Here is a 13,478-nt window from a genome sequence, read left to right as displayed (position 1 = left end):
CCAACCTCACACACTCCCTTCCTCCATCACCCTTCCTGTCAGCTGATAGTTCTTAAAGTCACAACACTCCGCTCACCACTGGTTTGGGGAATATACATGTGTCCGGTAAAAACAAAGTGGGCAGTGGACTGACCCTCCCTATTACTGTAATATTACCATCCCTCCCGCCTTCCTTTCCTTCAGGCTGGCTACTCCCCGACACTGCTCCCGCGTCTGCCACGGCCTCTGCCGGAGCAAAAATAACCCCATTAACTGTCAAGAGGTACTTGTGGGGCACGTTCTCATGGAGATAGAAACTCATGCTTACATGCATGCACACACACACAAAGACACACACGCAAGAGTGGGAGAGGGCAGAATTTGACCTATGGAGAGTGCCAAGAGAAACAGCCTCCACATATCATAAATATCATATCATATCATATCATAAATAGAGAAGCAGTGTGGCTCAGTGGAAAGAGCACGGGCTTTGAAGTCAGAGGTCATGGGTTCGAATCGCAACTCTGCCACATGTCTGCTGTGCGATCTTGGGCAAGTCACTTAACTTCTCTGGGCCTCAGTTACCTCATCTGTAAAATGGGGATTAAGACTGTGAGCCCCACATGGGACAACCTGATCAGCCTGTATCCTCCCCAGCACTTAGAACAGTGCTTTGCACATAGTAGGCACTTAACAAATGCCAATTATTATTATTATTATTATTATATCATGCATAACAAATAGAAACTCACTGGCAGCTCTGAAGAGGAACAATATGGCCTAGTGGATAGGGCAGGCCTGGATGTCCGAGGACCTGGGTTCTGATTCCAGCTCCTCCAGTTGTCTGCTGCTTGACCTTGGACAAGTCATTTACTTTTCTGTGCTTCAGTTACCTCATCTGCAAAACAGGGAATACCACTGTGAGCTCCAAATGGGACATGAAATGTGCGCAACCTGATTAGCTGGTATCTACCCCATGTTTAGTACAGAGCCTGGCAAATAGTACACTAAACAAATGCCATCAAAAAAAAAAAATTCCTAAGCAGCATGAACAAAGGCCATTCCTCATTAGTGACATCAGAAGAGTAAGGTAATAATAATAATAATAATAATAAATAATAATAATAATGATGGCATTTGTTGAGCACTTACTATGTGCAAAGCACTGTTCTAAGCGCTGGGGGGATACAGGGTGATCAGGTTGTCCCATGTGGGGCTCACAGTCTTAAACCCCGTTTTACAGATAAGGGAACTGAGGCTCAGAGAAGTTAAGTGACTTGCCCAAGGTCACACAGCAGACATGTGGCAGAGCCGGAATTTGAACCCATGACCTCTGACTCCAAAGCCCAAGCTCTTTCCACTGAGCCACGCTGCTTCTCTGATTATTATAATATTATTATTTATTATTTAAACAAATACCACCAAAAAAAAAGTCCTAAGCAGCATGAACAAAGGCCATTCCTCATTAGTGACATCAGAAGAGTAAGGTAATAATAATAATAATAATAATAATGGTACCTTTTAAGTGCTTACTATATGCCAAGCACTGTTCTAGGTGCTGGGGTAGATTCAAGTTAGTCAGGTTGGACACAATCCCTGTCCCACATAGGGCTCACACTCTTCACCCCCATTTTGCAGATGAGGTAACTGAGGTCCGGAGAAGTGAGGTGACTTTCCCAAGGTCATGGATTAGAACCCATCACCTTCTGACTCCCGTTCTCTATCCACTAGGCCACGCTGCTTGGGTAAAAGATAACCAGAGGAGGAAAGATGTCCTACATGCATCATATTCCAATGTTAGTTCAAAAGTGACAGGCAGCAGCTTAAGGAAATGTCTTCATACTTGTGTGTGTGTCCATCTTTGAAAACAGCTGGAAATGCTGTTCCATTCCACATTTAAAAGGTTTCAAAATAGCACCCATTACTTTCTCTGGGCACTGCTCTCTCCGACAGTAATGAGGCAATTCAAAATTTCTGCTGAAAAACAGGAGACTGTACATTCAGGGAATCACGGTTTTATCCTAAACATGCGAGACCTGAACAATAACTGCATTGTTTTACATTATGACAAAACCCTGCTTTATTGGTCCTCCTGGGGAAAGGGTATGAACAAATACTCTACTCTCTGTTCTAAAGGGGGAAATATTTGCATCTATTCTGATAATTTTCTGACAAGTTTGGAAAAAAAAGCTCATTCTTGCTCCTTGTTTTCCCTCCAAAGCTGGCACTGAGAGTCTAGCAAATGAAAAAAAGTGTTTGGAAGAGCTCATTTTCATGCTCCACAGACTCCAACCTTGTCTCCAGAAGCCAAGGTTGATGCTTCCCATGCCAAATTAAATCTAAGATGTATGCAGTAATGAAAAGGGTAGCATTCCATGAAAAATTCTACTTTTCAGCTAAAGTAGCAAAGGTTTATTAAATATGCAAAAATCGCAATGTCAATGTAACTTTGAAAATCAAGGTGTTCTTTTGAAACGTTTAAAGCCCTGTGCCCTAAAGAATGAAACAGCTACGGATTTCCACCATTTGTTACCTGGATCTCTTTTTTTTTTTCCCAAAAAAGGGCCTGCAGGAATAATCAAGCCATACCCTTTCCACAGATAGGGATTCTGGAACCTATTCCGAGGAGCGCATTTCTGAGAATATTGGAACAAACCAAATTCATCCAGTCACCCTGACCGATTCTCCTGCCGGCTGGATCCTGGTTTTCAAGCCTGAGTGTCACGTGATCTGTGTGCACTGTACTTTGTGATCATCATCATCATCAATCGTATTTATTGAGCGCTTACTGTGTGCAGAGCACTGTACTAAGAGCTTGGGAAGTACAAGTTGGCAACATATAGAGACAGTCCCTACCCAACAGTGGGCTCACAGTCTAAAAGGGGGAGACAGAGAACAAAACCAAACATACTAACAAAATAAAATAAATAGAATAGATATGTACAAGTAAAATAAATAGATAAATAGATAGAGTAATAAATATGTACAAACATATATACAGGTGCTGTGGGGAAGGGAAGGAGGTAAGATGGGGGGGATGGAGACGGGGACGAGGGGGAGAGGAAGGAAGGGGCTATAAGTCTGATCCCAGGGTATAAAGAAGTCCTGTGTGAGAGAAAGATGCAGGTTCCTCAAGGGGATCTTTTAAAAGGCTTAGAGGAGCTCAAGACTGGAACACAGAAGATCTCAAATGTTCCTAAGTGCTTGTTTGAACAAAGAGTCTCTCACTGGACTTATATCAGAGGGAGAACTGTGGGTTCCTGAAATCCACGACTGACAGGTGCATTGTAAAGAGTTTTCCTTTATCAAGAGAAAGAACGGAGCTTAGTTTTCTAAAGTTAATTTTCTCATCCCTTTCGAATCCATTTTCCACATACACATGGGAGGAAATGGAAAGGAACTCTATTAAAATTCAGCAATAAGTCCAATGCAGACATCTGCACTCCTTGCCAGGCAGAATCCATAGCTATCCTAATATTTACTCATACACCTAATTGTTAAGACGCATGACTATGAATTCAAGGAAAATAATGGATCCAGTGTAGGAAGCCCCTCGCCTCATATACACGCATTAGAAAATTGAAAATGTTCTACATGGTGTACCACAAGATGAAATTACATTGTCACCATCTCCCCATCGAGATTGACAGCTCTTTGTAGGGAGGAGTTATATCTACTAATTCAACTGTCTTCTCCCGATCGCCCAGTACAGTGTTCTGCCCCCACTAAGTGTTCGATAAATGCAACTGATTGATTCAAGCGCTTAGTCCAGTGCTCTGCACATCACAAGCACTCCAGCGCCTAGAACAGTGCTCCATCACTTAGAACGGTGCTTGATACATAGTAAGCGCCTAACAAATATCATTATTATTATTAGTACCAACAAATACCATCAATCGATCGACTGACAGATTGGGTGCTTACCAGGATCATCTCATTATAGTCACCACAGAATAGACTGAAGGAAAGTCTTCTTGGGAGTAAGCAGAGGAAAAGAAACCAAGGGGAAAGCTGAGAGTTTTGAGCAACTACATACTCTGAGTGACTATTCCATATCGGAGAGGGCCACCCTCAACTATCTAACCATCTCACACATCCCTGAACACAAATGGTTTTATGTGGCCTTCCACTGTCCCATGTAGCCTTCAGTATAAAACCCTCAAAGCCTTTTATATTGAATCCATGGCAAACACAGTTCTCCGTCGCCTCATGAAATGTTTTCTAATGGCCTTAAAACACCATCTTAGAAGGGGGTGCCCCTCAGGCCTCTATATCCTAAATTCTCTTCTGGGGAGTTCTATACTTGTTGAAAAAAGCCTCAAGCTGTTCGCTTCAGCTCAAGTCATTGTCGGAGTGACCTTGATGCTATTTTCAACAACGTTCATCTGGAAGTAAAGGTCGCCGGTGCATTTTCTGACTTCTTATTCAAATAATATCTCCAACTTGCTTTGATGTAAGAGTACCGGGATGAGGGCGGTGAGGTGAGGGCTGGGGAAATCAAGCTATCTGTTCAGGCCCTTCAACTTTTCTGCTTTTGGAAATGGGGTGACAGTCTTGGAGGAGGGAACTGGAGAAGAACGTTATGCCAAGAGGGAGAAATGAAATTGGCACCAGACCCCGTGGGCAAAAAATGCAACAGGGCAATATGGGGAAATATTTGTAGACACTTGGTTTGTCTGTCATCTGTTGAATTTATCTGTCACATGAGCTCACACCAATAAAACTCTCCCTGTCAGTAGAGTCATTTTCAAACATATATGTGTTAAATATACGTGGGTTAGTGCATCCGCACATACGCCAAAATATGATTCCCACCTTCGTTTCCCCCTCAAACCACATAGTCAACACAGGGATGAATCATCCTCAGTGTGAATTCTCTGGGCCCTGTGCTGCTTATCCCTTCTGAATCTTGTCTTTCGGCCATTTCCATTTATCAACAAAGAGCAGAATGGAAAAACCTAAGCGATTTTGCAACCTGATAATAGGGCTGGCTAGAGGAAAGGAGAAAGCTGGAACCTGGGAAGTTTAAATTATCCATGAATTTGAATGATCTACACCTTTCCCATTCCCCATTTTCACAGATAATCAAAGTTTGGTTACAAAATATTTTGAGATGGCATGTACTGACACCATAAGACTAGACAACGAAAGACCTCCCATTCTGGTTGGCGGACAGTACTGCAAAGCTCTGCCACTTAAATATCCACATTTCAAGTTTCAGTTGGACAGTCTCAACAAACTTTGCAGAGGTTCTTCGGAAGAAAATGTCAGTAATGTAATGGCAGCTATTTTCTCCTGATCTGGAGCCTGAAGGAGCAAATGATTCACCTTTTACCGATTCATTGCATTTTCCTCGACAGGAAGGGGAACCTCCATAAATAAGTGCAACTTCACCAGAGCAATTCTCCAAATCATACCACTGCTCCGAACAGAATGTCCCGGCTGGCTTCACCAGGGTTCATCCCTCAAAACACACCCAAGCAGGGAAAATGGCAGAACTCACTATTTGACCAAATTTATGAGTACAGCATTGTCAGGCGGGCCAGCCTTGCAGATAAAGATGCAGCTGGAATAGGTTAGCCTAAATATTCTTTCCAACACAGGTTTCACGATCAAATGGGCACACTGGCTTTCAAGTAGCTAATTATGACATTTGAAAGTCCTCACTTCGTTTTTCCTTCCAACTTCAAAAAAATTTCTTTCCATAAATTCTGGCTTTTAATCCGAACTTAATTCATTTGCGCAGAATTTGTTTACCTTCCTTATTTTTCCCATCCTATGTATTTGTGAAGTTTCTTTAATTTATTAACATTTCTTAGTAGACTTTTCTGGCAGCTTTTACAATTGTTCAAACAAAATCATTCAATGTGTTTTCTCCCAACCACTCAGAGACCTTACTCAACAGCCATTCATCAAAGTGACCGACAAATAGTCCAAGCATTATCTGATCCGTAACTTGTCGTTTCTGATGTTAGAACTGATCACTGATCTCATTTTATGCTGCCTTGTTGAAATCACATGGTCACATAAACTCTTGGACTGTACTCTAAACTCATTTACAATGTTAGAATTATCTTGAATTCTATTTCAGCTATCATTGTCGAGGAGAAATGTAGTCTGTTTTGATAAAAACAGGCTGTGAAAAGGCAGTACTAAAGTAAGTAGCTTTCTTTAGAAATTGCCAAGCAGAAACGTGAGTGTAGAATTACAAGAATGGGTTTCAGATAACAGACATACACATTTTCCCCACGATTAAAAATCCTTTGTATGCCCTCCTTTTTCTTTAGGGATCAGGACTCTTTTGAGCTAAATAAACACTTTTAAAAAATGTGTATAGATATCAGCGATGGATTTCAAACACTTTGTAAATATCTCTTGAATCATCTATCATTTAAATCAATTAGTTTTGATCTAAATAAACACTTTAAAAAATGTGTATAGATATCAGTGACGGATTTCAAACACTTTGTAAATATCTCTTGAATCGTCAATCATTTAAATCAATCAGTAGTTTTCCCTGAGGGCCTACTATGTGCAGAGATGTTTAGAAGAACACAGTAGAGTTAATGGACGTGATCCCTTGTCCTGAAGGCCTTTTCAGTGCAGTGGAGCCACACAGTCAGTCAATCAATTGTAATTACTGAGCTCTCACTATGTGCAGAGCACTGTACTAAGCACTTAGAAGGGTACAATACAACAGAATTGGTAAACAAGCTCCCCAACTTCAAGGATCTTAAGTCCAGATTGCAGCACAGAAATCTGTGGCATAGTACAATCCACCCAGTGCTTAGAACAGTGCTTGGCACATAGTAAGTGCCTAACAAATACTGTGATTATTATTAGTATTATTAGTACTATTTCTCAGCAGTGAGTTCAGAAAGCCTTCAAAAAGCAGCTGTGGTGATGATGATGATAATAACAAGTTAAAAAAATACATGTTAAGCATTCCCAATCTGCTGAGCTCTATACTAAGCGCCGGAGTACAAACGAGGTAATCAGGTCAGACCCTGTTCCTGTCCCACATGGGGCTTGTGGTCCAAGGATGAGGGAGTTTAGGTATTTAATCACCATTTTACGGATTAGGAAACAGGCACAAGAACACATAGCAGGCAGGTGGTTGGGTCAGGATTCAAACACAGGTCTCTTGTCATTTTGTGGGTGGCGAGGAGGGTGTGGGTGAGTGCACCCAGAATCTCCCAGTGGAGGAATCAAAAGCTCAAAGGGGGAGAGGAGTGAGCAGTCAAAGGAAGGGGTAGTGAATACATTTACCTGGGACAGGGGACGGATAAAAAGTAGGTAGGATAAAAAGCAGAGCTAGGATGCTGAGCAAAGGCAAGGGAGCCCGCTATAGAGAGCCCAGGGGGAGAAGGTTTACGGAGAGTGGAGGGATCATACGCTGAAAGTGTCATACGGACCATGTACCCGGGGCTGCACGATTCTAAATAGAACAGCAGTATTTTGGCTACTGTGGCTAAGATCCAGAATGGAACTCTACATTCAGTAAAGAAAAATATCGATCAGTAAGAAGCAGTGGCTCTTATCCAGTTCTATGACTTAATCCCAGAATTATCTGATGGATCACTGAGGCCTATTAAACCAGTGTTTAGGCTTATACCCCGAAATGTGTGTCTTCTCAATGCCGTACTCTCCGGAGCACTTGGTACAGTGCTTTGCACTCAGTAGGTGATCAATAAATGCCATTGATCGGCTCACCATCTTAGCCCGGAGTCTTCCATCATCATCATCAATCGTATTTATTGAGCGCTTACTATGTGCAGAGCACTGTACTAAGTGCTTGGTAAATACAAATTGGCAACATATAGAGACAGTCCCTATCCAACAGTGGGCTCACGGTCTAAAAGGGGGAGACAGAGAACAAAACCAAACGTACTAACAAAATAAAATAAATAGAATAGATATGTACAAATAAAATAAATAAATAAATAGAGTAATAAATATGTACAAACATATATACATATATACAGGTGCTGTGGGGAAGGGAAGGAGGTAAGATGGGGGGGATGGAGAGGGGGACGAGGGGGAGAGGAAGGAAGGGGCTCAGTCTGGGAAGGCCTCCTGGAGGAGGTGAGCTCTCAGCAGGGCCTTCCACACACTTTATATCTGTAAACTCACTGTGGGTGGGGAATGTGTCTGTTGTATTGCCCTCTCCCCAGTGCTTAGTATAGTGCTCTGCACACAGTGAGCGCTCAGTATGTACAATTGACTGACTATATATTATTAAACATTCCACCCCGAAATGCTTTTCTAATGAGAAGTAAAATGCCGCGTTCCCAGAAGAAACGCATCTGATAATCACATCCAATAGTCAGAACCTCTGCGAATGATAAATGAAATGAGAGTTTCAGAGCATGGGTGTCAGTCAAATGATTAAACAAATCCCTTGTTTCAGTAACCCATCAGTGCAGAAAATTTAGCTGTTCCATTCCAGGAACGTCAGAAGTGACATAAACAACCCTCTTTCCTGTTGAGCTAGCCCAACTCCCTGCAAAGTCCATCCAATCGGCCCCACCCTATTCCTTCTGCAGGGTCCCTCAATAAGAATAATAATAATAATAACGGTACTTGTTAAGTGCTTACTATATGCCAAGCACTGTTCTAAGCACTGGGGTAGATACGAGTTTATCAGGTTGGACTCGGTCTCTGTCCCACATGGGGCTCCCACTCTTAATCTCACCTCCTCCAGGAGGCCTTCCCAGACTGAGCCCCCTCCTTCCTCTCCCCCTCGCCCCCCTCTCCATCCCCCGTCTTACCTCCTTCCCTTCCCCACAGCACCTGTATATATGTTTGTACATATTTATTACTCTATTAATTTATTTATTTTACTTGTACATATCTATTCTATTTATTTTATTTTGTTAATATGTTTGGTTTTGTTCTCTGTCTCCCCCTTCTAGACTGTGAGCCCACTGTTGGGTAGGGACTGTCTCTATATGTTGCCAACTTGTACTTCCCAAGTGCTTAGTACAGTGCTCTACACACCAAAAGTGCTCAATAAATACGATTGATTGATTGATTGATTGATTGATTAATCCCCATTTTACAGATGAGGTAGCCAAGGCCCAGAGAAGTGAAGTGACTTGCCCAAGGTCACACAGCAGACATGTGGCGGAGTCGGAATTAGAACCCAGGTCCTTCTGACTCCCAGTCCTGTGCTTTATCCACCAAGCCAATCAATGGTATTTATTGGGCTCTTACTGCATACTGAGCACTGTCCTAAGCACTTGGGAGAGTCCAATATAAGAGAGTCAGTAGGCAGTTTTCAGTTTTAGGATTTCCCGCCCGTTCTGCCCTCAGGATCCGCAATTCACGCCCTCCTCAGTTTTTTCCAGACGTCAGTCGATCTTATGCATTGAGGACTTATTGTGTGCAGAGCACTGTAGTAAGTGCTTGGGAGAGTGCAATAGAACAGACACATTCAGCGCTTAGAACAGTGCTTTGCACATAGTAAGCACTTAATAAATACCATTATTATTATTATTATTATTCCCTGCCCACAAAAACCTTCCAGTCTACAGCTCCAGCCCTGGTGAGCTCCATCAGATACTTCACTGCTCTTGCCATCCTCACCCCCACTGCCCCGTTGGTCTGTGGAATCACTACTGATGATTGACTGCAAACCCTATGTATGTATATATGTTTGTACATATTTATTACTCTATTTATTTATTTTACTTGTACATATCTATTCTATTTATTTTATTTTGTTAGTACGTTTGGTTTTGTTCTCTGTCTCCCCCTTTTAGACTGTGAGCCCACTGTTGGGTAGGGACTGTCTCTATATGTTACCAACTTGTACTTCCCAAGCGCTTAGTACAGTGCTCTGCACACAGTAAGCACTCAATAAATATGATTGATTGATTGATTGATTTTAAAAAATACTCTGAGGTTTTTCTTCTTCTGGACTCATTTTTCTCCTAGTCTAGAAAAGGAATTGCTTCTGTGGACAAGGAATGCGTTGTATCGGACTCTCCCAAACATTTCGTACAGTGCTCTGTAACGAGTAAGTGCTCAACTCAAGACCATTGATTGATTGTTTCTTTTTGTGCAGGTTTGGTAAAGGTAGGAAGGGAGGAGGGATGAATGGGTACACAGTAACTTGGGAGGAGAAGCTTTCTGATGGTAGAGATAGAGAAGCAGCAGGGCTCAGTGGAAAGAGCCCGGGCTTTGGAGTCCGAGGTCATGGGTTCAAATCCCGGCTCCACCACAAGTCTGCTGTGTGACCTTGGGCAAGTCACTTAACTTCTCTGAGCTTCAGTTACCTCATCTGTAAAAATGGGGATTAAGACTGTGAGCCCCACGTGGGACAACTTGATCACATTGTATCACCCCCAGCGCTCAGAACAGTGCTTTGCACATAGTAAGCGCTTAACAAATGCCATCATTATTATTATTATTTTTATTTATGGTAGTAGGAAGTTGTCCCTGACGGCCCAGCCTCCTCCAGGAGGCCTTCCCAGACTGAGCCCCTTCCTTCCTCTCCCCCTCATCCCCCTCTCCATCCCCCCATCTTACCTCCTTCCCTTCCCCACAGCACCTGTATATATGTATGTATGTTTGTACATATTTATTACTCTATTTATTTATTTTACTTGTACATATCTATTCTATTTATTTTATTTTGTTAGTATGTTTGGTTTTGTTCTTTGTCTCCCCCTTTTAGACTGTGAGCCCCCTGTCGGGTAGGGACTGTCTCTATATGTTGCCAATTTGTACTTCCCAAGCGCTTAGTACAGTGCTCTGCACACAGTAAGTGCTCAATAAATACGATTGATGATAATGAAGATGATGATTTAGCTGTATTTGATACAGTTACCACTTTTCGTCCTCTGGAGCCTCTGTTCCAAACCTGAATTAGCCTCTGCGGGAGTCAGCCACAGTGACTCTCTGGGGCTTCAGCTCCTCTTCCCAGGAACCCTTTAAGAGTTTCTGGTTCCTTCTGCCAAATTTACCTTTCTTCTCCGGGCAAAATAATAACAATAATAATAGTATTCGTTAAACGTTTACTATGTGCCAAGCACTGTACTAACCATCATCATCATCATCAATCGTATTTATTGAGCGCTTACTATGTGCAAAGCACTGTACTAAGCACTTGGGAAGTACAAATTGGCAACATATAGAGACAGTCCCTACCCAGCAGTGGGCTCACAGTCTAAAAGGGGGAGACAGGGAACAAAACCAAACATACTAACAAAATAAAATAAATAAATAAATAGGATAGATATGTAGATGGATATGCAGATAGATAGGTTATCTGCCCCAGATAACCACTGGGGCAGATACAAGATAAACATATTGGACACAGTCCCTGTTCCACGCAAGGTGAACTGTGTAAGGGGGAGGGAGACTAGGTATTTAATCCCCGTTTTACAGATGAAGTAAATGAGGCACAGATAAGCTAGGTGACTTACCCAACGTCACACAGCAGGTAAGCGCTCTGCACACAGTTAAGCGCTCAATAAATATGAATGAATGAATGAATGGTAGAGCCAGGATTGGGAACCAGGTCCTTTGATTCCCAGGCCTGTGCTCTTTCCACTAGGCCATGCTATTTCTGCAAAATTTTAGCTGCATGAGGTTTTGGGGCCTAATTCTGGAAGGCAAATTGACAGGGATGTAAAGGAGGAAGAGTGCATCTGAGGGGTAGGGCTGAGAAGATCCACATGGGGTCTGATAGCATTTCTGCATACATCTGTAATTGCATTTATTTATACCATCAGCATCATCAATCGTATTTATTGAGCGCTTACTATGTGCAGAGCACTGTCCTAAGTGCTTGGGAAGTACAAATTGGCAACATATAGAGACAGTCCCTACCCAACAGTGGGCTCACAGTCTAAAAGACAAAAAGATTCATTTATATGAATGGCTGTCTCCTCCTCCAGACTGTAAGCTCACTGCGGGCAGGGAATGTGTCTGTTATATTTATTGTTAAGCTGTACTCTCCCAAGCACTTAGTACAGTGCTCTGCACACAGTAAGCGCTCAATAAATGCAATTGACTGACAGATGAGGAGAAAGCGGGGAGAAGGTAATGAAGGAGAAGACAGGGAGAGGGAATCCTGTTTGCAGAAGCAAAGGGCGGTTGGGCCGCCGTACAGCAATCAGAGAGAACCCGAGGGTACAGTCTGTTCAATTAAAGCTACCGATATTAATACAGCAAAGTCCCCCGGAGAAAAGACTAGGAAAAAGAGCTTAGAGGACGAGAGATTCTAGAATCCAGAGGCGGCCAGTGACCCTTAGACACATCACTCCCCACGGTCTCCTCCTCAGCTCTTGCTTACATACAGCTAGTTTCCAAACATAAAATTTTCATTAAGTTTTCCGCTCCCAATGAAGTATTTTTCATGCCCGCTCAAACACCTCCTCGAAACTGATATTTATCTAACATATTGAAAAATTAGTTTAATTTCAGAAAATCTTTCCGTGTTTCCCTTCCAACTTGCCATAGCTTGAGATAGCAAAACAATGAACATTCCTCATTCATTTCATGCGTTTCTGAACATCTTCACAGCCACTCTTTGAAAATTTAATCACTCTGCTTTCATAACATGTCTTTTTGGCATTCTTCAAGCTGCAGAAAGAGATCGGGTCTGGAAATAAATGACTAGTTTTCTAGGGCACCCTCAAAACGATGGTGCAGTGGTTCAGAATAATCCACCACAAAAGGAACTACCCTAACGATATAAACCATGGCTATAAATTTAGAACGTTTACCACCAACCGGGGACACGATTTTATGATTTCCATTCCGCAGTATAGTGTGCATGTTCAATGTATTCCTGACATTTTACAATATCAATTCTCTGGCTCTTAATCAGCAAGCTATTGATTTTTGTGGAGATCATGAAGATGAGGAAGTTTTCATACTTCAAGCTGAATCAGACAATTCATTCATTCATTCAATCGTATTTATTGAGCGCTTACTGCGTGCAGAGCACTGTACTAAGCACTTGGGAAGTCCAAGTTGGCAACGCATAGAGACGGTCCCTACCCAACACTGGGCTCACAGTCTAGAAGGGGGAGACAGAGAACAAAACAAAACATATTAACAAAATAAAACAAGTAGAATAAAAATGTACGAGTAAAATAAATCAATAAATAGAGTAATAAATGTTAGACAATGATAACTCCCCCCAAAAATATTCAACTGAAATTCCTCTACAAAAACTTTCAAGAAGGGTCCTTTAGTTCCTTCAATTCCTGCCGCCTTCCATCCCATCATCACGGGTCCCGGTGCCTGGCTTGCTCCCGAATACTCTCAGACTCTCCAAGGCCGCTGAGATTTTGAGCTTATTTTGTCTATTTGTTTTTAGCTCTGTTTCAATAATAGTAATGATTGTGGTACTTGTTAAGCGCTTATTATGTGCCAGGCACTGTACTAAACCCTGGGGTAGATCCAAGGTGATTGGGTTAGACACAGTCCCTGCCCCACATAGGGCTCATAGTCTTAATCCCCATTTTACAGAGGAGGTAAGA

This window comes from Tachyglossus aculeatus, chromosome 14 (genome assembly GCF_015852505.1).
Source record: "Tachyglossus aculeatus isolate mTacAcu1 chromosome 14, mTacAcu1.pri, whole genome shotgun sequence".
In the NCBI taxonomy this organism is placed as follows: Eukaryota; Metazoa; Chordata; class Mammalia; order Monotremata; family Tachyglossidae; genus Tachyglossus; species Tachyglossus aculeatus.
This window is presented reverse-complemented; position numbering follows the sequence as displayed.